Source organism: Lissotriton helveticus, chromosome 8 (genome assembly GCF_964261635.1).
Source record: "Lissotriton helveticus chromosome 8, aLisHel1.1, whole genome shotgun sequence".
NCBI lineage: Eukaryota > Metazoa > Chordata > Amphibia > Caudata > Salamandridae > Lissotriton > Lissotriton helveticus.
Window position 1 is genome coordinate 33,941,946 of NC_136069.1, and position 25,834 is coordinate 33,967,779.

General features: G+C 40.8%; 1 pseudogene across 1 annotated transcript in view; it reads right to left on the reverse strand.

The window, feature by feature from the left end:
* Nucleotides 1-11,074: 11,074 nt before the first annotated feature.
* Nucleotides 11,075-25,834, reverse strand: part of LOC144772286 (uncharacterized) — a 253,279-nt pseudogene continuing 238,519 nt past the window's right edge. The window contains exon 6 of the transcript XR_013599705.1: nucleotides 11,075-13,946. The product of XR_013599705.1 is annotated as an uncharacterized LOC144772286 (transcript). The remainder of the gene's footprint in view (nucleotides 13,947-25,834) is intronic.

Below are 25,834 nucleotides of genomic sequence, written 5' to 3' on the forward strand. Positions count from 1 at the left end.
TGGTGTGGAGTGCAAAAAATTGATGGATTTGGGCCCAGATCTTTTGACTGGGGGAGTGTGTGACATTGATCCACATTCAGTCCATCACTTGTTGTTTTTGCAATTGCCGCCCTAAGTGCGCTGGGGATGCCCAGACGTGGGTCCCAGGCACTCCACACCACTTGGAGTCAAGCTAGCCGGGCTGAAGAGAGGTGTTACCTCGAAACCGGTCCGGTCCTCGGATGCTTGATTCCGTTCTGGGAAGGACATGGCGTTTGTAGTTCGGACTGGACTGTTCCCATGGGGCAACAGGGTCAGAGCTGATTTGCATATCGCCATTGTCTAACCCAGGGTGGTGTGGAGTGCAAAAAAACGATGGATTTGGGCCCAGATCTTTTGACTGGGGGAGTGTGTGACATTGATCCACATTCAGTCCATCACTTGTTGTTTTTGCAGTGATACTGCAGCACATGTTTGGATCCCGCGATATAACCATTTAGTCAAATGACTGCCATTACCCATCAAATATTGCATGTGTACTAATATATATGTCGGAGGTTCAACGTGTGATCTGTGAATAACATTCCCATTGTATCTACGCCTGCTTCTACCCAGGCGGATATATGCTGAAGTGTTGCTGCCCCTAACGGTAAAGGGAGACCTAATATTGGAATATTAGGGGCAAATGGAGTATGTCCTTTTGTATATCGCAATACCCCCTCTTTCAGTATAACAATGCTAGTTTCAGCAGTGGAGGCGCAAGTAATGGGAGCCTACTGTGTGGTATGAGAAGCGTGTGAAGCATTCTCCTCTCCCATTCCTACCGAGCCATGGTAATCTCTTGCAGGTTGCGCCCCGCAATCCAGTACGCCAGCCATTGTAGCGGACCTACGTAACAGTAAGCTCTGAAATCTGGGACTCCCGTCCTCCCGTGTTTTGCATCTAACCAGTTTTGTCAGTCCTATCCGCCAGCGCCCCGGTCACCATAATAGTTGCACCAGCAAAGAATCCAGGGTTTTAAATACTTGTGTCGGGATTATGAGTGGTAGATTTGTGAAGTAATAAAGCAGTCTGAGGAGCATTACCATTTTGGCAATAGCTACCCTGCCCGCCACAGACCGTGGCAGGGACGTCCAGAATTTTATTTGCATTTTTAGCGCTGTGATCGCCTGGGTCAGGTTGCCGTCTAACAGGTCTCCCGCCTCTCTGTATATTTGAATGCCCAAATAGCAAAAAGTGGATTCCGTTGTCCAAAAAATCCAGTGGCCGAATTGTAATGGATCAGACTGCGTAGTATCAGTAAAGAAGTACGCATAAGACTTAGTGTCATTTATAGAGAGCCCTGATAGCGATTGAAAAGTGTTCAATATTGTAGGGATTGGTTCATGATCGCTTCTAAGATGTTCAAAGTATAATATTAAATCGTCCGAGTATGCTGAGATAATGTGTGTGTCATTTCCCAACCGTATACCTTGGTGTTCGTCATGGTACGGATTTTAATAGCCAGCCGTTTAAGTGCAAGTATGAATATCAACGGTGAGAGTGGGCACCCTTGTCGAGTACCCTGTGCTACTGCATATTGTTGTGAAATATGAACCCCTGTACGTGCATGCGCTGTAGGATTTGTATATATTAGAGCCACCCATTTCATATACTCTTCCGGAACACCAAACCTAGGGAGAGTACGAAGCATATAACTCCAGTGGAGTGAGTCAAAAGCTTGGCGTAAGTCCAATTATACGCATCCCTGTGTATCAATAGATGCGGTTGAGCGTGTCATAATCTGATGTAATCTTCTAATATTAAGGGCTGTGCATCTTCCCGGTACAAACCCGCACTGGTCCGTGTGTATTAGTTATGGTATAAACTGTTTGAGTCTATTTGCTAATAGTTTACTTAAGGTTTTATAATCTGTGTTTAACAATGAAAGGGGTCGGTCTGCCGCCATGTTTTTACTATCCCTGCACGGCTTTGGCAGCGAGACCACTATTGCTTGCAGTGTAGTAGGAGGAAGGGAGCCAGCCTATAAGGAGGCTTGATACAGCCCCTGCAAATGGGGCACTAGTAATGTTGAGTATGCCATGTAAAAACTTCAAGGTAGGGCTATAATTGCTGCCCTTATTTCCCCTTCCGTTATTGGTCTCTCTAATTCTTTTTTGTGGTCGCCAATAACTGCGGTAACTGGAGTTCCCCCAAAAATGTTTCATAATCAGTTTCACAAGGTTCCACCGGCGCCGCATACAATGTTTCATGATAATGTTTAAAGGCTGTATTTATCTCTGGGTGTGTACTGCGGTGCCCTCTGAAGTAGTAATCTCAAGAACGGGGAGCTGCACTGGTGTGTCTTTGAGAATCCTAGCAAGGAGCTGGCCAGCTCTGTCTGCTTCTGCATGCTCCTTTTGTGTGTATAGGGAGAGGAGTTGGCCTAACGGCTAGGGCTCTCACCCTCAAATCTGGGGAATTGGGTTGGAGTCTCGGCAATGACAGCTGAACATCCTGCGATTCTGGGCAAACCACTTAATCACTCCATGCCTAACAAAAATGAATGTGTCCTCATGTAATGCAACTGGTGCTATGTAAAGTGCTCTGATACCAGATTCGGTTCAAGTTCTGTAAAAAAACAAAAAAAAAACGATAATCTAATACTCTGAGTACTTCCAAGAGTTCCGCATGTCATATGCGTGCATTTTGCAACTCGTCTCTATGTGTGTTGCTTGTTGCAGCTTCCTGCTCTAGTTTAACCAAGTTACTCTCAACTTCCGCTAGCCTTTCAACTATATAGCAGAGCGAACCCCCACTTGTGTACTAATTGCCACTCCTCGTATTACCATTTTAAATGCGTGCTAGCCGTACCATCATTTTCCGCAAAATAATTAAAAATCGCTGTAGAGAGGGAACTGTGAAATACTGAGTCTTCCAACAGTGAAGGCTGCAATTTCCAGGTAGGTATTGGCGCAGGATTCTCCCCCCAGTAACATAACTTCGAGGGAGTCAGATGTTAACATCACTTTTTAATCTTATCTTTTGTACCAGGAGAATACCAAAATCATGGCAGGGAAGTACAATAATTCCCATATACAAAAAAGGGAACCATAATGTTGCTAGTAACTATCGCCAAATTGCATTAATGGACGCTACAGGCAAAATTTTTGCTGCGGAAGTACTGGACAGATTAAAAGACTGGTGCTTCTCGCAGGGAATAATACCGATGTATCAAGCTGGTTTTCGTCCTAATCACTCAGTAACAGACAATATCTCAATTCTCCAGACTATTCTTGACAAATACATTGGGAGGAAATCACAATCAGTGTATGCTGCATTTATAGACTATTCCACCGCGTTTGATCGCGTTGATAGACCAACCTTGTGGAAAAAATTGAGAAAACTGGGGATATCTGAAAATTTATTGCAAATCATCATCAAGTTACATACGAACACCTGGTCCCAGGTACAAATGGAAAGTGAAAAAGGTCTGACGAAACCAATTAATACCTTGAATGGTCTCAAGCAAGGATGCCTTCTTGCACCAATCTTATTTTCACTATATCTGAGCGATCTACCATCACATTTACAACAATGCTCTAGTCTGCCTCCAAAGGTTGCCTTTCAGAGCATACACGCGCTGCTATATGCAGATGATATAGTTATGTTAGACCTGACACCTTTTGGTCTCCAAAATTTATTGGACTCTTTAAATGTTTTTTCGAAGGATCATTTCTTAATCCCTAATCTAACTAAAACAAAAGTGGTAGCGTTTTCAGGCCGAAAAAAAGCGCTAAATATCGCTGGAATCTTGATGGGATTAGAGTAGAGGAAGTAAACGAATACACTTACCTTGGCAGGATTTTTACCAAGAACTTACAAAATATTAAACATATAAGCAATCTAACAAAAAAAATCTGAGATCCATGTTGGGGCACTCTCTAGATTGTATACTGCCACAGGAAACAGGCATTTCTCCTCATTGCTCCAAGTATACAAAGTAAAAATACCCTCGGTTTTGTCTTATGCAACTGAACATTTACCTACAAAACAATGGTCTTTTATGGACATTACTGAAGGAAAGATCTTGAAAAGAATATTAAAGGTTTCTACATCAACACCTGTACAGGCTCTCAGACTGGAATTTGCACTAACAAGCTCATATGCCACAGCCGTGGCAAATGTAATTCGATGGGCATATAACATCTTGCATGCAAAGAAAGGAACATTGAGATTCTTGTTGAAGATAGAGATATTTAAAACAGATTCTCGACATCTTAACTTTTCCAAGAATATGTCTGAAGCATTTAAAATAGCGAACCTTACTAAAGATATTCTGTTATCATGGACAAAACCCCAGTTAAAACTTTTTTTGAAATGCTTTACCCCCAGATTAAGTTATGATCTCGATTTAATGCATTGTAGTAAGCTATCTACATACAAAATTTACATAGAGTCATTGGCATATAAGCAATTGCGGCCATATTTGGGGCTTTGCCTTACACATGGAGCAAGAAGGTCCATAACTATGCTGCGCTTAGGCATCCTCCCTGTTTCCGCCTTTACATCCAAGCGGTCACCAGGAGATTCACCCCTTTGTAAGCTCTGTCTAGGTGGTGATCAAGACATTGTGCACATCTTATTTGTTTGTCCACACGCAAGTGTAGTTAAAGCGCGGGCCAGATATCTTGAGCCGATATATCAGAAATGTAATATCACTACAGTAAATAACCTAATAGTATTATGTAAACAACCAACTGACGAATGGGTTTGTTATAATTTCTATAAATTTTTAAAATCTATTTTAATACTATATTGATGTTCATGTTATATTTTGTAGACTGTTTTTAAATTTGTGGTCCTCAGTTGAGTACCAAAGCAAATAAAAAACTTTTGACTTTGACTTCGAGGGAGTTGTGATCCAATAGGGTTTTACCCAGATACATGCTATCAGATAAATGTGCAATGAGAGGTAAATGACAGAAGATTCTGCTGATACGGGTATTTAACCAGTGTGGCGGTGAATAAAAGGGAGTATTCTTTGCTTGTAGGATGTTTCATGCGCCATGCATCCCGTATGTTACAGCCCTCTGTCCATCCCTTAAGAGCGTCTGACTGTTTCTTGCAACCTGTGCCTTGTAGTGGGGGGTGCGACCTATCCAGCCCTATGTCTAGTACCGCATTGATATCCCCACCTAAGACCCTGGGGTACCCATCCCATCCCAACAGTGCCATAGAGAGTATATCTAGAAATGTGTCCTGTTCTGACTTCGGGGCGTATCCACTTCCCAAAACTATGTGTTTCCCATCTAGCATATCATGTAGTAGCACATATCTACCATTTGAATCTATTCTTTCCTCCAATAGTGCAAAGGGGGTACCACTTCTTATCCATATAGCTTCCCTGAGCAAATGTGGAGTAGGATGTATAAAATACCGGTCTCCTCCATTTCTTCTGTAATTTATGGGCTTCTGCATGCATTAAATTGGATTCTTGCAGAAAAACAATGTGTACCTTCCTACGATTAAGCTGTGCGAGAATTCTAGGTCTCTTATGTATGGCTTACTATGTAATACATAAGTGCTCTTTGTACATCAAGTGTACAAAGAGCTCTCTCTGCTACGGTCTTTGGCTGAGGACAGAAGACTGGTAAGCTAAGTTTTTGGTTTTAGTGGAAGAGAGAGATGAGCCTTGGGAGAAACTTTGGAAACCTAATCCTAGAAAACCAGAAAGTAAGTCTTTCCCAAGGTTAGAGCATGAATTTCACTTACTCTTCTTAGGGAAGTTATTGCAACAAGGACAGCTTCCTTCCAAGAGAGCGACTGCAGAGGACATGAATGCAGGGGTTCAAAAGCTGTGGACATTAGGTGTGTAAGAACAACGTTTAAGTTCCAGTTCCATAATGGGAATGTCGGTAAACATGGTGGAATTATTCTTTTCAAGCGTTCCATAAAAGCTTTGATGGCTGGTATACGGAAAAGTTACAGTTGCTTGCAGTTTTGCAGATAAGCTGCAATTACTGCAGAGAGGAGAGGAGTTGGCCTAACGGCTAGGGCGCTCGACCTCGGACCTGGGGATCTTGGTTCGAGTCTCGGTAACGACGCCAAAAACTCCTATGATTCTGGGCAAATCACTTAATCTCCCCTTGCCTAAAATGAAAGTGTGTCCTCATGTAACGGAACTGGAAAATATGTAAAGCGCTCTGATACCTGGTTCGGGTCTAGTTCGCGCTATATAAAACTATGCAAAAAAAAAAAAGATGCAGTCATATGGAAGTGTATGCTAAGGTGTGGCAGGTACTACACTATTTGTTGTATTGTAGAAACCCAAGGGTCTATATGTTGGACTGGACAATAGTGTACAAAACCACATAGCATAACTCTCCCCTAAGAGACTGCACACTGTCTACCCAACCAGGGCTCGGGACTGCGCTAGATGCAGTAGTGCTGTGGATGATTTCTTCCATGTAGTGTGGCAATGTCCAGTTATTATGACCTACTGGATGGAGATACTGGGGAGGGATGTCCTTTGCATGATTAGGCAGTGTCTGCTGGGCTTACTCCCCGATAGTGCTAAGAAAAAAGTGAGTAGATGATTTACAGTCCTGATTATTGTCTTGGCTAGAGATGTCTTGCTATTAGTTGGCTAAGTGCTAGCCCCCTCCCCCGCATGGGGACTGGAAGAGAAATCTACTGGAATGGGTGAGATGAGGAAGCACACATGCGACAGTCACCTCGGGCTGAGAGGGTGGCGGATGAGCTCCTTTCTTGCGGAGTTATGAAGCAAGCCCTATTGGAACCTTTGTAGGTTGAAGTGCCATGATGGATGCACCAAATCCGGCAATGTGCTGGTGCTGAGAATGGGGTGTTGTAGAACCCCCAGATAGGAGGGGCCGATTGACATGGGTGGGACAGTGGACACCAAAATTATGTTTGAAGTATGGTAGGCTTGTGGATGCACATGGAAGTTCTCCTCAATGTATTGACCAGTGGACGATTGGAAGCTTGGGAGTGGGAGGGGGAGTTCTTGTTAGTCATTTTGGCAAATTGTCTTTCTATGATAATGGTACATATAGTTTGTGGATATATGATGTGTTATACCATATTGCTTTTGCTATGGTTGGGTTAAAAGTCTGACGTAATATAACTATCAAACGTTCTGGTATACTGTACATATTATCATGCTTGTTGAAATGCCAATTTAAAAAATATTTTAAAAAATGGGTGCACATTTGGCTATACATAAAGGCTCTTGTGTTGGGGGGTCTTGTCTCTTTTAGAATGTCCATACATTCTGGAGGCAATTGCAAGTATCCAAACTCTAAGACTTCAGGAGCCACATTGCAAGGTTGAGTTGTTTGGGGTTTGGATGCCTGGCTGTGACCCTGCTGTGAGTGAGAAGATCTGGTATGTTGGGCAGCTTCTCGTGAGGTATTTAACACACCTGATAAGTTAAATAGCTTTTAGCTCATAATTCCAATGAGTGCATAATCAACGTTTCACAAATAGGTCAGAATTAACCAACCCACACATAATCAGGCTTTAAGTCTCTTAGTTGGTATTGGTGCTAAACGCAACCCCAAGAGTGTTGCAACATTACGTCAGGGCTCGAAAAATCCAAAAAATGGTACTAGCCCTGCAGGTGTAGTACCTTGAAAAATCTCCTCGACCAAACTGCAACCTACTTGACCTCCGTCTCTGAAAGCGGAGCAAATGAGACAAGATAACAAGGTTTAAAGGCGTCTTTATTGCTTATTCGCTTTGAGAGCAATAGAAATGCCTTTAAATCTTGTTATCTTGTCACATTTGCTCAGTTTTTAAAGACAGAGAACAAAAGTTAGTTTGTTTTCCTACTCGCCAGAAAGGGCGAGTAGGACCTAAAAATAGCCTGTCCTCCTTAATTCTACCTCACAAATTCGAGCGGGCAAGTGGATTTGTTGAGCACTGTACGTTCAGCAGTTCAACTTTGCTTTTGCCTAGGCTTGTTAGAATCCCTGCGACCCACAGCCAGTCCTCCTACCCGAGCCCCAGCGCTGTGGACAAAGGCCAAAAATGCACTGTTACTCTGTCAGGTAAAGTAGATAAATGTACTCATTAGCACCTGCGAGGGGTAGACAGATGCAAATCCACTGAGTTCAGAATCTTGCTTTGATATTTGCAGCGTGAACTTGGGCTCCCAGTAAGCATGCTGGAATTGTCATGCCACACCTTTCTTTGACAAAGTAGGCCCGAGTGATAACAGGGTCCTCCCTCGATTCCTTGTTGCAGCTGTCTTCTCATGCGCTTTGTCTCCCATCTTCAACTGGACACGTCGATGTAGGCCGGATGGTGGTGGCCTGTGCCACTGCCCAGGAGGCCAGTGCAGTCCGTCCACGAGCTCTTCCACGTCCAATCAGGCCACATGGGTCACATATTTGTGATCTTTCTTCCGTTAATTGAAGATCTAAAAGGTATGCAAAGACTGTTTTAACCCCCTGTTTTTTCATCCTATAGTGTGTTTTTTTAAATAATCTGTGTTGTTTTTTAACCAATAAATGATAATTTGGTGCATTTATGCTCTGATGATGCTCTTTGAACACATGTTGTTTGACTATATGGTATGGTTATAATTGAGTTGTTTTTATTATACCAAAGAGGAATTCCAATGTTTGACTCCATTCAGGCAGTAACCAGCAGAGGCCTTGGCCACAGTGCTACTTAATAATGGCCCATCCTCTGCCGGAACCCACATGGAGGTGTATGCTGCAGAATGGCGTTATCGAATGGTTCACACAATTAGACCTTGCAGCTGGAATGAGCGACCGCTATTAGAAAACAATGGTCCAAGACCTCTATAATTTATACACTGAGTTCATCAGTAGGTGATCATTAATTCAACTAAGTAAGGAGCATGTATACATTAATCAGCTCTATACAAAAATGCATATATTTATGAAACAGAAATCTGGGCATCGAATAGACAACAGTATCAAAAGAAAAGCAATATTTTAATGTATTGCTCCACAGTTACACTAGTTCACAATAATTAATTACTGCAAAACATTACAGTCCATAACGGTTGCCCCAACGGAGCGTGCAACAAAGCAAAGGAGTGCAGAAAGAGGGGGTGTGTTTAGAGAAAGAAAAGAAGTCAAATAAGTAGTGACACAAAATGTCTAATTAATTACTAGCACAGTAACGGATCATCAATCACCCATCCTGCAAAACCTGACCACTAAATTATTTAAAGAACATCTCATACATTGTACATAAATAAATCATACATTTTGCACAACAATGTAGAGACTATTGGTCGGGTCCGGGTTATGTATATAAAAGGTCAACATTTCGACTCGTCTTAAGGCCATACGGTGTATTAGGTCTGGGCCTTGCGAGTCTTCATCAGGACAATGGGGGCAACCAAGGGATTATCGATGTCCCTACAAAAGAAAGTAAATACATATTTTACACTGTCGTCTAATCCTAACTATTTCTCAAGGAATTGCCCATTAGTTCTATTCACTTACCCTGACTGGTGTAAGTGTTTTAAGAATCCACCGCAACAAGCTGGTGACTCTATAGCCTACAGGGGGATGAATAAATAGACCAGATTTTGTCAAGGTCAATTGGAGTAACGATACATTTTAAAGGGGGAGAAAAACAGCCAGTTCAATTACCTTTTTGCCTTCAAGTTGGATCTCAAGATCGGAAGGATAGTAGTAATTCAGTACTCCTAAAAGAATTCATACAGGGGGCATATTAGTTTAAAAAAACAGTCTATATGTCCCTATCTATTCCAACATCAAAAAGGGGAAGGTTACCTGTGAATTCAATTCAGTAACTTATTTATCCTCCTTGGTCGATTATAACTTTGAGACCATACTGGATTAAAGAGAGACAACTTCTCCCACGTGGTAACCAAATGACTATAATGAAAATAAAAACACCAGGTTAGGCAATGAGCGACCGCAGCAGGACTGGCTTCAGGCATCCCATATACCGCTCAGCTCCACGGTCACGTCAAGCACCCTCCCTGGCCTAAAACTATTTAGGTATTCCATTGTTTGGTGTTTTGAACATATAAGCTGTAGGATGGAGGTGGAATTTAGACTGGCATTAGAAGCTTAGAGCAGAGTGGGCAGCAACTCTCTGGCAACCCCCACTGTACCCCTTCATGCTTTGGTTATAGCCAAATAGTTTTGCCAATAGCTAATACACAAGAATACAGCATGACAAATCATACAATGCAAAGCTGCTGACTGTAATTTGCAACTTATGAACTTTGCTGATGATGACTAACTGAAGACTTCCCAACTCGAAATTCACCCCCGTCAACATACACAACATATTACAGTCTATGCATCAAGATACATTCTGTTTTAATAATTACATGATTATAACTATTTACCATTTAGCATTAGTTTCAAAAGCCCAAACCCAAAGTCTCCTAACCATGCAATGTTAGCCATATAACATATCTTTATAATCCAACAAATACAATGAAACAAAAAGAAAGTATTTGTACCTTATATTGGGCCTTTCACAGAGCCCCCTTAAATAGAGAGTAAAGCTCATCAATGAGGCAGACAGTTAGCAAGATCTCCATACTGGACCTTCATTCGGGGCCTACAAATCAATGTCAACTGAGAGTAGATGGTATCAAGTTAGCATGGAAGATCACTGTGTGAATGATGCATGCTTCATATTTAGTTTAGCATTTTTCAAGGAAAGAAGAATGCTTAGGAAGTGGTATAAGTTACTTTATCGACAGCTTTCCATAGCATGTTCTGCTTTTCTAACAAGAAGCGTATTTACTTGACCTATCCCACTTGGGTATGTTACAGTCCAATCTTTTGAACCTGGCAAGCACATACTGCTTCCACTGGAGTTTATCAGAAATAAAAGAAATGCATGTATGTCTGTGAGACAATTATTGTGCCCAAGTGCCTTTTAATAAGGGAAAAATTTATTAGCATGAAATCCTTTCAGCAATATTCCCAAAAAAGCAGAAAGACAATATCTATGTTTAACAGTAATCTGTACACAAAGTAGAGAAGAAACATGTTCTAAACTGGGTCGTTGTTTACAGATATGACAAGATCACCAACAATAAGTGAAATAAAAAAAAATACAATTTAAAGATACAAAATGCATTCTGAATTTTTTTCTAACAAATATAAATAGTAGGACACCATCAGGATGCCCAGATGAATCAATGTCAATTGGATGCTGCGTGGCAGGATTTCACTGAATATACATTGGTGCATTGCAGGTATTGTAATTGTGGTTCTTTTTCAATAGAAACTGACAGACCTCATTCAAATGATTGTTAAAAGAAAGTTCAAGACTTAAAAAAGTTTCTGTAAGATGGTGTCCTCTGGCCATACTTCACATCATAATAACTATTTAAAAAACTAGAATAAAAATATACATAAAAAAAGATTGATGTATCCTATCCTTAACATACTATACTGTTCCATTTACAAGTATTTATATTTGCCAGATCTGAGCAATTACATAAGATCATACATTAATAGAGAAAAATCACATACTGGGTAATCCTGTAATATGCTTTTATACTGCCTCATGGGGTTCTGAAGGCATTTCATGGGCCCCTTTCAAATATGGGTTTCATCAGCAAGTCAAAAGTTTAAGGTTACCAACATACCGAGTAATACGGCCAAAGAGCTAGCTCTCCTTACAGCATGCGCAAGGCAACTTCCACAGTGGGAGGGTAGTTTCAACATATGTTGTGTTTTCGCAAAGCTATAAAGCACAATAATTGAATCTTACCCGACATTCGCAAGGTCTAGACACTGTTTCTTCATAAAACAGTTAAAGGCAAATGAAGCCCTCCCACGTTTACTGTAGCCAAAATTATTTTCTTGGATGTATTGCTGAAACGACTTATAATTTCATGACAGCCTGAAAATCATCTTATTAGATGCTCATGTATGAGTTTTCGTGCGTGTACATTTGCTGATGCACATGTAGTTGCAAAAAAGCATGGAGGCACTTCTCACATCCATCCAGAATGTTATTTCCTCTTTGTGTGTTCTCCAATTGACCAATATGCATAATACATCATAGAAGCCATTCCTTCATTTACTACATCTATAGCCCTGATATTTTATGTTGTTTTTCCTATGTGTGATTGCTGGTGGCATTTTAGGTATGTTGATCTAGCAAAGCCCATTCCACCTTCCCTGCATTTGTATGTTTTTATCTTCTGTAGGCCTTTACAGATGGGCGGTTAGATCTGATGCTTGAGTAAATCTCTTTCCACATCCACTGCATGTGCGTGTTTTTTCTTTCACAAATTGTGCGTTAGCTGCTGATCCTTTAGATGATTGGATTTACTAAAGCTCTTTAAACATTCACTGCATTTGCATATTTTTTCGTCTATATGGCATTGCAGATGGATAGTTAGATCTGATGCTTGAGTAAAGCTCTTTCACATTCTCTGAGTAAAGTAGTTCCCTGTGTGTTAGATGGTGGCTCTTTGGATATGTGGATTTGCTAAAGCTTTTTCCACATTCACTTCAAGACTATGGTTTCTCTGCTACATGTATTTGCAGATGGATAGGTAGGATGGATGCGTGAGTTAAAACATTTCCACATTCATCGATGTGTATGGTTTTTGTTGTGTGTTTGCGCTGGTGGATCTTTAGACTTGTTAAATGAGCAAAGCCTATTCCACATTCACTGCATGTGTATGGTTTTTCCCCTGTGTGTGTTCGCTGGTGGCTCTTTAGAAGTGTAGAGCTACTAAAGCTCTTTCCACATTCACTGCATGTGAATGGCTTTTCTCCTGTATGCCTTCGCAGATGGGTCCTTAGGTGTCTAGCTTGAGTAAAGCTCTTTCCACATTTACTGCAAGTATATGGTTTTTCTCCTGTATGCCGTCGCAGATGGATGGTTAGGTCTCTTGCGTCAGAAAAGCTCTTTCCACATTCAGTGCATGTGTATGGTTTTTCCCCTGTGTGAGTTCGATGGTGACCCCTTAGATGTGTAGATCTACTAAAGCTCTTTCCACATTCACTGCATGTGAATGGCTTTTCTCCTGTATGAGTTCGCAGATGGGTGGCTAGGTGCGCTGCTTGAGTAAAGCTCTTTCCACATTCACTACATGTGTATGGTTTTTCTCCTGTATGACTTCGCAGATGGGTGGCTAGGTGTGCTCTTTGATTAAAGCTCTTTCCACATTCACTACATGTGTATGGTCTTTCTCCTGTATGCCTGCGCAGATGGTAGGTTAGTGCCTGTGCGTGAAGTAAGGTCTTTCCACATTCACTGCATGTGTATACTTTTTCTCCTGAATGACATTGCAGATGGACGGTTAATGCTATTGGTTCAGCAAAGTGCTTTCCACATTCATTGCATGTGAATGGTTTTTCCTCTATGTGTGTTCGCTGGTGGACCTTTAGATGTGCAGATCTGCTAAAGCACTTTCCACATTCACTGCAAGTATATGGTTTTTCTCCTGTATGCCATCGCTGATGGAGGGTTAGGCCCCATGCTAGAGTAAAGCTCTTTCCACATTCACTACATGTGTATGGTTTTTCGCCTGTATGCGTGCGCAGATGGTAGGTTAGTGTCGATGCGCGAGGAAAGCTCTTTCCACATTCACTGCATGTGTATGCTTTTTCTCCTGTATGCCATTGCAGATGGCTTGTTAGTGCTAATGCTTCAGAAAAGTGCTTTCCACATTCATTGCATGCGTATGATTTTTCCCCAGTGTGTGTCAGATGGTGTCTCTTTAGATGTGAGGATCTACTAAAGCTCTGTCCACATTCACTGCATGTGTATGGTTTTTCCCCAGTGTGTGTCAGTTGGTGTCTCTTTAGATGTGAGGATCTACTAAAGCTCATTCCACATTCACTGCAAGTGTATGGTTTTTCTCCTGTATGTGTTAGGTGATGACTCTCTAGATTTGAGGATCTATTAAAGCTCCTTCCACATTCACTGCAGGTGTAAGGTTTTTCTGTGTGCGTTCGTTGATGCATCTTTTGGTTTGCTGAGGCAGTAAAGCTCTTTTCATTTTCACTGCCTGTGAATTCTGCTGTATGCATTTGATATTTGCCCCTCAGAGCTGACAACTCGTTAAAAGTCATCTTACATTCATTACACCTAAGTAGGTTTTCTGTTAAGTTGTTACTGGTGGCAGTGTAGGGATGAATGATTAAACCTCTTCTCACGAACACAGAACCTTTATGTTATTTCTTTTGTTTGTTAATGAACTCTTGGTTGTGATGGCTGATGAACACTATTGCCATATTTAATCTATCCTCACGCGTTTTCTCCTGTACACGGTTGGTGGTACTACTACAGTTCTGAGGAAAAGCCAAAGCTCGTCTTTCGTTGTGTGTATGGTTTTTTCTTTGGGGTTTAGAGTCTAAGCGTTGGTTATATTTTGGCTTAAATCAGGTTAATGTGTTTGCTGACTGATCATTGTGGTTCCTGAACCACTTACTATAATTGATTATTCACTAGGTATTTGCAGTATATCTGTTCTTGCAGGACTGATAACATCTATGGTCTTTCTATCAGGAGCCGTGTGTTAAGAACTTTCTAGGATGTGTGCAAATAATAAACCTCACAGCTTATCTAAATAGTCTGCTTCTTGGACAACATCAATGACATACACAAAGAACAAAACTCAATACCAAGGTGTTATGTTCTAGAATAATGTTCTGCATTGCAAGTAGCCAAACACTTGTATCTTAACTTTCAGATAACTGCTTCATGATTCATGTTTGTATACCTCTTTCTGCGGATTGCAAGGTTCAGCCAAAACAGCGTTTATGATGGACTAACATTACAGCATAATTATCGAAGCTAAAGGGTGGTATCTAGCATGTCTTAATTGTGGATGTGTTCTGCCTGTGTATTTTTTTGATTTTAATTTATATGGATGTTTTGGGAACGGCAGCATGGATGCCCTCATCCTCTTGAAGCCGCTGGCTTGCACTTGATGTTCTTACGCTTACAGGATATGTCTGTTCATGTACAAGATTCTCTGTCTCTTACTGAGTTGTTCTATTTCAAATTGCTGTCTGGCATTTCTGGTCCTTCTCAAGTATCAGATGACTTTCCAGTTTTATCATATTTTCTTCATTACTCTTCATCTTAATATGTGTTCAGGAATCTCCTTTCTGTGGATACAAAAATACCTGTAATGTTGTAATCTATAAGCAGCAAAGTGTACAATGTGTCTCTGCAGAAATGTAAAAAAAAATTAAACACTTGAACACATTCTAGCCAACGGTAATTACTCAAGGTTGCAATGCAGTCCATCTTTTTAGCTCACTGTACTACAACTGACAATCATTCTAATGGAAATCAGAATTCAATGGTCATACTGGAATAAAATAACAACAGCTCAATATGTACCAGAGTCCACATTCATTTGAATAGTAACAGACGCAACAACACATAATGGTGTTGGCCTTCTTGGCCTTGGTCAGTGAGTTGTGGCTTAAGTCCTATGGCACAGCAAGACAATTAATTAATATATTTCACTTTATCATGTTCATAGCTTCGGAAATAATAATGTTACAATGAAAATAAAAACACAACAGAATCATTTTCAGGACAAAAAACAAATCCTAGAGGGAAAATGAGAATTGGGTGGCATGTCGAAGTGTATGATGTCCGTACGTTCACTGACAAAGACAGCGGTCAAGCAATGTCTATATGATCGCAAAGCGCGATTAGAGGGGCTGCCACATTTCAGTGTATTACTGCTTCCTGTTGCATGCACAGAGATTGGCCATGTGTTCAATTATTAGGTTCAACACAAACAGTTTAAAGGGAGGGCAGTTCTTATTGTTCGCAACCTTACCATAAGTAATTAAGTTGAAATGGCTAATTTCTTTCAACACTGTCCAGTCTCAAACAGACTGTTGTCAACCATATGAGGAGCCATTTTATTTCGATATCATACATATGATGCACAGATCAATCAGGAAGCAACCAGATCTGCTAATCAGTTCCAAGTAAGATGTGTAGAACTAACTGAAGCTGACTTGCACAGGGCTTAGGCACATGTTAAAACAAGTACTGGTGGTGCCAGATTGAACGGTATACTTGGCTTTTAAGTAGCTACATGAGATATGTCTGTACCAGTGATGGAAACCCCAGAGCTGACTTTTATCCACATATTGTAGTCCTGTTGATTAATAGCACTTTAACTGTGAGATAACAGTAAACGTATTGAAAGGTGTTTATAGAGACAACAATTTCTGTATTTACCCTGCTATCAGTTAGGAGACAAATAGTCATGCACTGGTTACACTGTTAAGGTTTAATACATTGCTTAAAGCTGCTGCTCACTGGAGTGTTGCTGAAAAAAAAGCACATGCAGCGCACAGGAAATGACCCTAAACTTTTTTTTGTTTCATTTTTTATTTTTGCTTTTCAAAATACCGTAAGGAACAGTTTACAATTTTTCAATTTATGGCATTGGTACAGTATGCATGATATATATATACATATTCACTGAAAAAACCATAGGTTATAGACCATATATAGTTAGGAATTAGCATTTACAAAACCTTGAAAATTCACTGAAAAAACCATAGGTTATAGACCATATATAGTTAGGAATTAGCATTTAGAAAACCTTATTTTACTCACACAAAACCATTGAAATTCCATATATAGTTAGTTGCACTAACTATATATCGCGCACCCGCAATCCACTGCTGATGATGTCACATATTACATCATTCATGACATGGTCAGTGACATCACTGATGACATCACTGATGACATCTCAAATGACATCACTGATGACAACATCCAGTGACTGTATGTTTCTGTAAAGTTAAAATATGTCTTACATATTGAAGAATGAGTGGATGTATAAGTGTCTGGATGAAGGATTTAGTAGGTGCATGACTGACTGTATAAGTGAGTGATTAAATGTGTCTCACTGAGTGCATGGGTTAGTGACTAAACTGTTTTAAATTGTGCATTATTGTGTCTGTTGTTCTGTAATCTGATGCATGTGTTGATCAGTAGCTAAATGAGTAACTATATGGGTTATTGATTGGTTGCCCAAGTATTTGTATGGGAGACTGAGTGTGTGTGTGGGTGGCTGGGAGGTGTATGACTCTGTGCATAGATGTGTGAGCAGTTGATTCACTAGATGTATGGGTTCAAAAGTGCATGTGGAAACAGCTGTATGGGCGGTTGACTGTGTGCATGAGTGTATTGGTGAGTGAATGGATATCTCAGTGCTACATGTCAAAGTAAGTACATATGTAAAACACAGTACATGTGATAGTTGACATATATAAATAACTGTGCATAAGAGCCAGTGAATGTGTGAGTGGCTGTATGGATTATTGTGAACTTGTATCAGGAATTGTATAACAGAATAAATATGTGTTATTATATGTTTCAATAAGTAAGGTGTGTATAACTATATAGTTGAGGAAATGGAGGTGTGATTGATTCTTTGCAAGACTGACTAGGTGTGTGAGTAACTCCATGGATGAGTGACAGTCTGTGAGTGTCTGTTTACACCGAGTGTATCTAAGGTTATATTAGAGTCTGAAGAGGTTCATCGTATCATCACATGAATGATGTCATCAGTGATGTGATCAGTAATGTCAAATGAGATGTCATCAGTGATGTCATCAGTAATGTCATTTGAGATGTCATCAGTGATGTCATCAGTGATGTCACTGACCATGTCATGAATGATGTAATATGTGACATCATCAGCAGTGGATTGCGGGTGCGCGATATATAGTTAGTGCAACTAACTATATATGGAATTTCAATGGTTTTGTGTGAGTAAAATAAGGTTTTCTAAATGCTAATTCCTAACTACATATGGTCTATAACCTATGGTTTTTTCAGTGAATTTTCAAGGTTTTGTAAATGCTAATTCCTAACTATATATGGTCTATAACCTATGGTTTTTTCAGTGAATTTCATTGGTTTTTTAACAGCTAATATCTGTAGCTGTAAAATGTATTCTTCTTTAAATCCAAAAATATATTTTATATGTTTATGAATAATTTTTTTTTTAAATATTTTTTTTTCTTCGTTCCCGCTTCGCGAATCGGGAAGCTTCCCGTTAGCTGACCTTGATGCCGCGAAATAGACCGCGAGCCGGTAAACGTTTCTTTACCGCAAGTGCCGCGTTAGAAAACAACATCGTGACGCCTCCCGTCCGCATGACGTTTCACGTTGTCGCGTGATACGTCATATGACGTGCTACGTTAGCGAACTGGTACGCGAAGCGAGTCGCAAAGCGCAGGTTTCTGGAAGCAAACCGGGAGGCCCTGCAAAGCGCTTAACGTAAACACAGCAAGTCATGTGACTTGGTAATAACACTTTTCATTGGTTCATTTCACTTTTGGTTTCCTAATGATGTAAGACTAGGTCATATAATCTAAAATGAACACTTTTCATTGGTTGAGAACTCTTGTTTTTCCCAAATGATGAAAATCCCTCCTTCTTTCCTCACTCTGACTTTCATCATTGTGAGAGAAAGACCCTTTGTGATCACTGAGCAATGGCTTCTTTAGTAGCTTCAGCTGGTGCTTCCCCACCACCTCCACCACATCCAAGGAAGAGTGGACCACCTGCTCAAGTTATAATTCAGCAAGAAGAGGAAGAAGAGGAACACGAGGAAGAGCAGGAAGAGAGGCAGTTTTTGCCTGAGGAACCCAGGACGTCTCACCGGAAAGAAAACTTCATTTGGCAATTTTTTTAAATTCCCAAAGGTCAGAAAAAAGTAAATGCAAGATACGTAACTTGCCTTATATGTCAAGATAGACTGTCCAGAGGAACCGAGAAAAAATACAGTTTCGGAAACTACACAATGCATCGCCATATGACTAGGTGGCATCCTAACAACTACAGTGCTGCACAGTTTCGGAACGACCTAGATAATCTCCCTATTATGGCCAGAAGATCTGTTGTACCGGAAGTAACGGGACCAGAGGGCAGGGAGATGGTGCCAAATATACAAATGAGATTTGGTGAAGTAAAACACATCTGCGTATTTTGCGATGGATTCATTTGCTACGGAGAAAGAAGCATCACTCTGATCAACAGAGCTATTGACTATCATATGCAAGTTTGTACGAAACGCCCAAAATAATAAATACTTTTTTTTTGTTTTGTTGCTCCTGTTGAGCCCTTTACAATGAATCGTTTTCATTGCCCCCTCCAAGAAAAACCCCCAAAAATATAAAACTGTTCAGAAAAATTCAAAAAAAGTAAAAAAATGTTCTGAAAAATAATAAAAAAAATATAAAACAACAAAAACAATAAAAAAAAAGTTCTTTTCAGAACTACCTCCCCGTTATTAAAAAATTGGTACAATATTTGGAACTGTGCCAACCTCTATTTTTCTTAGTTCGTTTCCCAGTTCGCTCGCCGGTACGCGAACCGGAAGCGAACCAAAAACAGTAAGTATAAGGGAAGGAAACAGACACTTACGTTAAAAGAAAGACAGCTATAGGGGAGTAAACTAGAGATACTATTACCCGTAATCCACTGCTGATGATGTCACATATTACATCATTCATGACATGCTCAGTGACATCATCAGCAGAGGATTGCGGGTTTTTTGGCAACGTGCCTTATCCACGGTTTAATAACGCTGCCTTTTGCTTTATATAAGTTTTCAAATTGTATGAAATATATACCAATAGGTCGTTATGAACCTTTAGGTAGTGCTTTTCTTCATGAGGTCTGGTCGCTTCCATACACATACAGATGTTTCAAAGATGATCAAGAAGTTTATCTGAATGGAGAGGAATGCACTGAGATGCCAGATCATTCACTAATGTGTAGGCACATACAGTTACACGGTTCATGCAACAAACACCGACCCAATATGGCTTGCGTGTTGCAAGGCACGCCAGTTCCTGCTATCATCCCCACGTTCAAGTTGTTGGAAAATGGTAGTTATTTGATGCTCAATAATGAAGATTGTTCTGAGTTAATTAAAAGTATTCCTTTTATCGTAACAGTAAGTGAACGGGTTATTTGCTGCAGAAATGTTCTATTTCCTCCCACACATGAACATAGGGAGTTTTCAATCTGGCCACAAATACCAACCTTGGGAGAGATTTCAACGGCATGGCAAGAATAAGAGCTCTTTTGTCTCAGAGAGAGGTGGCCTTGAGTTCGGCCCGTGAAACTTTCGTGCTTCACATAGCGAACACCCGTACAGAGGTGCAGACCCTTTTCAATTCAGATTTGCCTTTCAATTTCAGCAAGATGGCTCGGACTATCTTTAACGCATCCTCCACAAAGGCCCTGGCGCACTTTTTTAAAGTTGTTACCAGTGGTCTCGTGACTTCATTTGAGAAAATCTTTGGAGTCATCCCTGCTTTCTTTCATTCTATTTTCTCCACTCTGCTTCGTGGATTGGCATTTTTACTTGCATTACCAGCGGACGCTCTTGTGCTTTTTTACATTTTTAAATATGGATGTCCCTCCTATGCAACCTCCCACCCTGCAGCTGCTGACACTGTTCCGCAATCGCATGCTAGAATATTATGGCACAATGCCGTTGGCGATATTAAGCACGGCATATGGATTATCTTTTCGATTCTCCTACTTCACCTGTGTGCAGCCTGTATTTCACTGCCTGACCTGTGATTTCGATTGGGCCATTGATTTGTGTCTCTGCGGACCGGTTTCTCCTGACGTCGACTTTAATCAGCTGATGACTCCTATCATTACTCACGAGTTGGTTTGTCCTGGCGAAAGGATTATGGCTGTGGCATTGATGCATGGACTACTTGGTCCCTGGAATTTACTGGCGGCAGCACAGTCTTTCTTGGAACAGAGCTTTCTTGAAAACCCACCGAGCTGTCCTCTGATGGTGATAGAGGATCCGGTGCTGGGAGAGCACGTATGTTCTTTTCCGCTTTTAAATTGGATGGCTGAACTGTTTTCGGATGAAGACGGTGACTTCCTATTGGAGGCTGTTGCAGCTTATTTTGCATACACAGTTATGTCATAGACCTTTTTCATGTTTGATATGCTGAGTACTAGCATTTCATTGACAATTGATTGACTTATTTGTCAAGTTTTTATTATTTACCTTGCCTATTGGCTTAAGACTCGATAAAGTACTTGGCTGTTTTATTTTTCTTTAGCATTAAATTTTCCTAGTTTTTAATGCTTTACCTTGCGGACCGTCCACATATAAACTTGCAATCTGCTCTCATGAGATGGCACTTCTATTATCTTATTCAGTTAGTTTCCGGATCATGGGGAGGTGTCATCTAGGTCCTGGATATCTTTACACCGTGTTAAGTTAGCATGGGCTCATTACCGGTTTAAACGCCATTTTTCCTTTTTTGCAACTTCTGCACACGACACTTAGTTGTTGCTTTAGCTTTCCACCTAGTAGTTCATCGTGGTTTACATGAGAATAATATGTTATTGCTCTACTATCTGCTTTGCTTGTTAAACTATATCTGTACAGCGAGTGCTAAAGTTTCAAGAACAACACGATACAGAATTGTTATGAGGTCTGATCTCCACGACTTCATACTCATAACATAAGTGCAACTTCTGCCAATTCTGGGCATGAGGCGGGTTTTATATTGCTTTGCCGAACACACATACACAACAGTTGATGCGGTTCACATGAAGAGAGAGCTGGTGTATGCTGATGTGATTCCTTCAAATCTAAGACACTAAAGTATGGGCACGCCCTAAACCAACACAAAGAGACCTTCTTAGCAAATAATATAATATGTGTATTAGGGAGGGTGAGATATAAGCAGCCGCGGGCCGTGGAGGGAGTTACGGTGAGGCAGGGAGGCGGGGAGGGGGAGAAGCAGGGTGGAGCCCTCTCTACCCTGCCCCTCCCCCTCCCCGCCTCCCTGCCCCACCGTAACTCCCTCCACGGCCCGCGGCTGCTTATAAGTGTTGCTAACTCTTATTCATTTACAGCATGTTAACATACTGTCACCATTCGCTTTTTATGTACTAGTAACTATGCTGGTAATTTTGCTACTGATAATATGTGTACTTGTATTCTCCACCCTGCTTCTCCCCCTCCCCGCCTCCCTGCCTCACCGTAACTCCCTCCACGGCCCGCGGCTGCTTATAAGTGTTGCTAACTCTTATTCATTTACAGCATGTTAACATACTATCACCATTCGCTTTTTATGTACTAGTAACTATGCTGGTAATTTTGCTACTGATAATATGTGTACTTGTATTATCTAAGATACTACGCCTGAGAAGACGGCATTAGTAAATAAACATTTCAAATACACATGTGTTCTTCTTAACTCCATGTTCTGGTTTCTAAGAAATATATAACGACCGACTGTTCATGAGTTCCACGTATCCTGAGGTACTATAAGTTCATATTCTGGATTGTCTAAACATTGAGAGTTTGTTATATCCAATGTGACACTGTACCTAGCTTGCTAAGGGGTTTTTGATTACTAACGTGAGTTTTGGGACACCCTAATTCGCCGAGGTTCCAATCCTCTGTCCACAGTTCTGTGTGAGAACAGAAACCCTGCGACAGGGGCACCCCCGACCCTTGCTGGAGCTTCATCACACTTGCGATACAACTCCAGCAATGCGCCACCTTTACGGCACAGATACATCACGCATCTGTGCTGTTTTTGCCCCATGATGCGCCGCATTGTAAATGCAGCACACCATAGGTGACGGAACAGCGGCACAGAATGACTAACACATCCCTGGTGATGCGCCAGTCATCATAAATGTATCCCTATGCTTCTTATCTTGTTAGAGATGAACCGCCATATGTATCATCAAAGTTTTTTGCATTTCCTAAATAGCGAACTTTAAGGAATAAATAGCGATTCTTTACCATTCCTAGTTTGCGATTAGCTATTTGCTAATTACAAATTACCCATTCATTTCCTTCATTTCCATAGGGCGGTTGGACTCACTTTTAGCTCGAACGGCTGAATGGATTTCCACGAAACTTGGCAAAATTGTAGGGACTGGTAGCCCGATGTGCCTTTGCTATGTCTCAAGATATATGCTCCAGTGGTTTTTACGAAAATTAACTTTGAAAAATATATATTGGGCTACATTGGCCTATATATATGTTGGAGCCCAAATGTAGCCCAATGTAGCCCAATGAAGCCCAATGTAGCCCAATGTAGCCCAAAGATGGCCGCCAGACACACAAAAAAACAAATGTAGCCCAAATATCAGCCAGATGTAGCCCAACTATAGCCCAGTGACAGAATGACCAATCAGCTTCGCAAACCTCCGTTACGCGAAGCGGAGCGCTGTTACAGATATATATCTTTTTTTGAACGTTAATTTCTCAAAATCCACTGGAGCACATATATTGAGACCTAGCAAAGGCACATCGGGCTACCAGTCCCTAATATTTTGCCAAGTTTCGTGCAAATCCATTCAGCCGTTCGATTATTATTATTATTATTTTTTTGCCCCGCGGGGCCCTTTTAAAACCTTCACATCAAACCTAGGGGGTCAGCGAGGATCTACTATGCCCCCTTATGGTTATTTCCCCCTTTGTTTTGGCCTCCTCTTGTCTCTCGATCCTACCGAGAGACAAGATGGCGGCCGCTACGGACTTTTTGGAATGTTGACAGACGCCAGAGAACCAATCAGCTTCGCTTCACAAAGCTCCGTTGCGCGAAAAGTCCGCGAACCGGAGCGCTGCCCGGTCCGCTGTTACAGATATATATCTTTTTTTAAACGTTAATTTCTCAAAATCCACTGGAGCACATATATTGAGACCTACAAAAGGCACATCGGGCTACCAGTCCCTACAATTTTGCCAAGTTTCGTGCAAATCCATTCAGCCGTTCGGGCTAAAAGTGAGGCCAACCGCCCTATGGAAAACTCAATGTTAAAAACACGTTTTGGGACCCCCCTTTTTTCTCGGCCCCCCCTTGACAAACCCCCCCAAATTTTCAAGGGCTGCTCAGAAACAAAATGTGCCATTTTCCTGAAAATTTCAGCCAATTCCGTCCACAAACGCCAAAGTTATTAGACATAGAATTTTCAAAAATCCCATAGAGAAAAAATCCTAACTATATATACCTACTGGCGACCGCCAGTAGGTAATGTATATATATAAATATACACACATATATATATAGTATATATATATAGTATATAGTAAATCGTCAATAAATCTCTTCCAGCTGATGATTTTGTTTACTGATGATTCATGTGTTGAGTCCCATGCTTTTCTTGCTCCCACCAGCCCATTGTGAGACAGGCGTAGCTGGGACTAAAAGAGAATCCCATCGCCGTCCCGCTGCATTGTTTAAAAATCTCTTCTCCAAATGTGAAGATATTTTCTTCCAGACATATTGAGATCATTTCCAGCAGCATTTTGTTGTGACTGCTGAATTCCAAACTTCTCTCTTTTAAGAAAAAATTGCAAGCTTCTTTTCCCATTTCATTGTCTATGTTCGTGTATAGACCGATCACGTCCATTGCAATCAAATATTAAGACTCCTGCCATGGTGTACTTTGTAGGATTCGTAACAAATCACTCGTATCCTGAATATACAAATTCAGATTTGCAACAAATGGTCTTAGAAAATAGTCTATATATTCCGCCATTGGTTCCAATAATGATCCTTTGGCGGATACAATTGGTCTTCCCGGGTTTTTTTTTAATCTTTGTGTATCTTCGGCAAGAAGTACATCGTTGCCATTGTTGGGTGTGTCACAGTTAGAAATGTTCTTTCTGTTTCGTCAATGAGACCTTTCTTTGACCATACAGACAATTTTGCATCAATTTTATTTTTTATTTCCATTGTCGGATTTTTCTTGAGCTTTTCATAGTATATAGTGTCTCTTAATTGTCGATGGGTCTCTATCATGTAGGCACTACGGTCCATGATTATCACGTTCCGCCCTTGTCGGCGACTTTTATCTCAATCTTGTCATCATCTGCTGGATTTTTTAATGCTGCCCGCTCTGCCTTGGTTAGATTGTCCTGATCATAGTTCCACTTGAGTTTATAAAGATCTTGGATTACAGATTCTTGAAATAGATCCACTTTATTTCCTGGACCCAATTGAGGGTAAAATTTTGATTTTGGCTTTTTACCACTTAAACCAGCCCCACGTTGGTTTACAGTTTGAGTCAGTGTTAGTTCATCAGAGGGGTCTTGATCAATGTTCATCAGAGTTAGAAAACCTTCAGCCTTTATTTGTAATTGTTCTTCAATTGTATCCATTTGGTTTTTCCTTTAGAGTTCGTTCCTTAAAGGCTTTTGCCAATTTGATTTTCCTGATGTAAAGGTAAAGGTCAATCCTGACCTGTGCTAAATTCATATGGCTTTTCGGGCAGAAATGTATTCCTCTTTTTAGTAAGGATATTTCCGTGTTGGTTAATTGTCTATTTGATAAGTTAATAACTTGTAACTCATCAGATGTTACTTCCTCCTCTGTCGCATGTTCCTCGTTTCCACCTCTGTTCTCTCTGTTCTCCCACTTGCTCCTTTAGCCTCTTCTGTTGTGTTTTTTCCTGGCCATTGCCTTCCCCTTTCTCTTCCTCTCCGTGGTTGGAATTGTGGGGTCGGGCGATTCTGTTCCCAATACCTCTGTTGCAACATGAGGCGCATATCCCCTAAAGAAGGTATCCTTCTGTTGCTCTCTAATTCATTGCCTTGTATTTGTTCCATGGATCCCAATGAAGACGCCGAGCTTGACATGCTCGACATATTTGCCGAGGCTATTTGCTCTTTTAGACCATCAAATTTTCTCGCAAACGTAAAAATGCGACCTTCCGCATAGTCATTTGTGTCTCTTATAAATTTGGAATGTTTGCGATCCATCACAGTTTCTTCATGTTTTTCAATATTGGTTTCTAATTCCTTTTTGAACTTTGTTAGCTCCAATGTTAATTTTAGTGTAGCCAG